The sequence below is a fragment of the Bidens hawaiensis genome, unplaced genomic scaffold, assembly GCF_021521415.1.
Source record: "Bidens hawaiensis isolate Kalapana, Puna unplaced genomic scaffold, B.hawaiensis_p1.1 tig00007783_1, whole genome shotgun sequence".
Classification (NCBI taxonomy): domain Eukaryota; kingdom Viridiplantae; phylum Streptophyta; class Magnoliopsida; order Asterales; family Asteraceae; genus Bidens; species Bidens hawaiensis.
In genome coordinates this window covers 965,155-968,906 of record NW_027491540.1, presented here as the reverse complement: position 1 = coordinate 968,906, position 3,752 = coordinate 965,155, and positions in this window count along the sequence as shown.

The following is a 3,752-nucleotide window of genomic DNA, read 5'->3' as shown; positions in this document are numbered from 1 at the left end:
TTCGTATTATCAACAAAAATGCAACACAGGAGGATATTTAGGATTCAACGTCATCCAAAAGTGTACTTCGGTGCTACGCATTCTCGCATACGAAAACACGGCCGACATCAACGATGAGTATTTAAATATGATGCAAAAACGACATGAGACACGTTAGAGAATTTTTGCATCGTTAAAATTCAATTTGTTTTAAATTAATTATTTTTAACGTACTTATTTTAATTAATTATTTTAAACTGAATTTTTTAACCTACTAGTTTTTAATTTATGTTTAAATTATTATTTATATAGGAATAATACAATTATACGGTAGTCGTTATCTGAAGATTCCAACAACGAACGACCTAAGTCGCATATACAACGTACACGAAAGTAAACATTCTTTCCTCGACATGATCAGGAGTATCACATGCATTGGGAGTGGGGCCGCTGTCCAACCGCACGGTGATGTCAATACACTTGTGGTGATCATGGAGTGCTAACGGTTAGTCTCCAAGCCATTTGTTCACATGACCTTTGGGTTTGGACGGCCTACTTTGGCTCCGTCAGGTCCAACAACGAGATAAATGTTCTCAACATGTCGCCCATGCTAGAGCATTAAATCAACCGTAGCATACCGGTCTTACCGTTTTATGCGAATGGCTGCTACTACCATCACGGATACTATCTAGGAGACGCGATATATCCGGAGCGCTCGATCATCGTGAAAACGTTTCAAGACCCGTTCGAAGAAAGAAGAGGATATTTTAAGAAGAAGCAAGAGTCCGTGCGAAAGGATATTGAGAGGTGTTTCGGGGTTCTTAAAAAACGTGGGCATTATCTAAAAAACCTCTGTCATGTATGGTTGATAGCAAAAACGAGAGACGTGATGTTTGGTTTATTTGTACATATTTATTTGGGTTAACGTATTTGTTTTACTCGTTTATTTTAGGAACTTTGGTACTTCATACATGTTTACTGTGTTTCATGTCACATTTACTTAATGCGCTTAATTTGGACCTGTATGAGCATGGAATGAAGACCCGGGATGTAAGCACGCTTACCGAGGCAGTTAAACGAAGTTGCTGAGAAAAGAGGCCCATCGCGTAGCGCGATGGGTGTTGAAGGTGGGGCATCGCGCTACACGATGCCCTGTAATTTAGACTGCGTTGACTTTTGGTCCATCGCGTAGCGCGATGGACCAGGAGAGGAGGCCATCGCGCTACGCGATGGTCCCTAGAATCGTGAAAGTTAGGGTTTGTTTTATATTACGTTCTTGACGACCCTAGACGCCATTCTTCACCTTCCAGGCGATTTCCAGAGCAGAAGAGCAAGTCCCGACCATCCCCAATACATGGCCTACCATATCATAACCGAGGCCCGAGAGATGCCGATGCACGGCTAGTTTCTTTGAGTCATACCCGGGATGTAGAGTATTGTATCTTTCAGTTTTTCTCATGTATTTAGAATGAATTGATTGTAATGATCTTTGATTAATCTATGAGTATTGATGTCTAGTATTATTGTGCACTCAGTCAGTTTAGGTTTATTTCGATCAGAACGATTATTGTGCCAGTTGCTATGATAATTGCTTATAGGATTGTTTTGACTAGTTGAATGTGATGAAGCATACGCTTTCCCTTAGTTGAGTCACACTGGCAGGGACTATTTGATAACCAGTGTCGTGTGTTAGTAAGCGTTGATGCCTAAGGTTTGTCTAGTTAGTCAATCGGTGTTAATCAGTGATTGTTAATCTGTTAAGTTGCATGAGTTTGCTGTTAGGTTAATTACTTGGATTCCTGGGTGTGATTTGTCTTTGTTAATTGATTGAACACGTGATTACTTGCTTTCTTGTTACAACATATAAACCAATTGCTAGTGTGATCAGCACTTTAATTGAATTACTTCATAAGTTTAGAAATTGATTTCACTTCACACTGACCACATACTCCTGGTGGATACGATACCTGACTTACCCTAGCTGCTTAGGTTAATTAGGTTTTTGCATGACTCAAACGACGGTTATCAAAATGGCGCCGTTGTCGGGGAGTTAGTGCGCTTAGTGTTTTTGTGATTAATTGATTTCTTTGTTTAGTTTAGTTTAAGTTAGTTTTTGTTTTTATTTTTAGTTTAGTTTTATTTTCTCATTTTACGCGGGGTGTGTTATTTGTGCTGGTAACAGGTTTATGCACACCCGCCATTCAGGAAGAAAGTCTCCACTGATTTACGAGCCAGAAATCGAACGGTTAGCTCGGCAGAACCGAGCTGAGATCAGACAGCCAGATATGGAAGGTCAGAACCAAAACCAAAACCCACCACCCGAAATTAACGTTTTCCAACCCGAATTGAATCCACCGAACAATGATCCACCACCACCACCAATAAACACCAATCAACAATCTCAGAATTCAGCCCGACACTCCAGAAACCGAAACCGAAACCATGAAAGACCCGGGCCATCAGCCCCGAACAATACCCCTCGTCACCGACAGACGATTATTCAAGAATTTGACCATGTCAGTATTCACACTGAAGATGAATAAGAGGGAGATAAGGAGGAATTTGGCCCGAGAAATGAAAATGCGGGTTTGCATATTGAAGAGGTTGATGAGGTTGAGGAACCGGTTAGGGTGAGAGGTAACAGGTGGAGGAACAGGAATCTTGATCGAGGTGGTATAGGCAGGTATCGGGAGGAACAGAGACAGCCGATTCAGGTTAATCGGGGAGGTTTTGAGGAACCGAGGGCTAGACAAAGGAATTACAGGCCTCCGGTTCAGGGTGTTAACAGTCGGTTCAGACTGGCTATTTCAGATGGTGCATCACCGATTGTCCCACAGGTGCGTGTTCAGGGACAGCCGACATTTAAATTCCGTCCATCCTACATCAACATAGTTCCCCGTTTTCACGAACTGGGATCAGAAGACCCGTATTCACACTTGTCAGATTTTTCAGCGATTTGCAGGTCTATTGGTGATGGTACTTATGATCAAGATGAGGTTCGGTTGCGGTTGTTCCAGTTTTCATTAAAAGACAAAGCAAAACACTGGTTCAACTCGCTACCGATGCACAATATTGAGAGCTGGGCCGAGATGCAGCAGGTTTTCCTTAACGAGTACTATTCACAGTCGAAGACTATCGAGGCTCGAATGGAGATTAGACACTTTTCACAGTTACCGGGTGAGTTGTTTCACGAGGCTTTTATTCGTTACAAGGAAATGATTCGGAAGTGCCCGCACCATCAGATTGAGTTGTGGGAGTTGGTTAAGTGTTTCGTTGGTGGGTTGACGTATGAAGACAGAAAGCATTTGAAGGCTTCGTGTAATAGTCAGTTGTTGAATCAACCCGAGGAAGATGATTGGGAATTTTTGGAATTTATGTGTGAAGATTCCAAGGCAGAGGTAGCAGCAGATCGAAGACGAAAAGTCGGGGTCACACGAACAGTTAAATCGGCCTCGAGCGAGTCAGTCAGAATTGCAGAGTTGGAACGGGAACTCGTGGGTTATCGGAAAGAGAAGAAGAAAGAGGTTGGTAAAGTCGGGGTTAAATTCCCGGTTTGTTCAAATTGTGGCGAGTTAGGGCATAAGGTTGAAGATTGCCCCGGGATTGATGATGACGAGTATACCGACGAGGAGGAAGTCAGTTACGCGTACGGGGAGTCCAAGGGCCAAGGGTTCAATTCGAACACTTATCACCCGGGCCTAAGGAATCACCCGAATTTCAAATACGGGAACGCGTCGAACCAGTCGAACCCGAACTTTCAGGGGTCCAGTCAG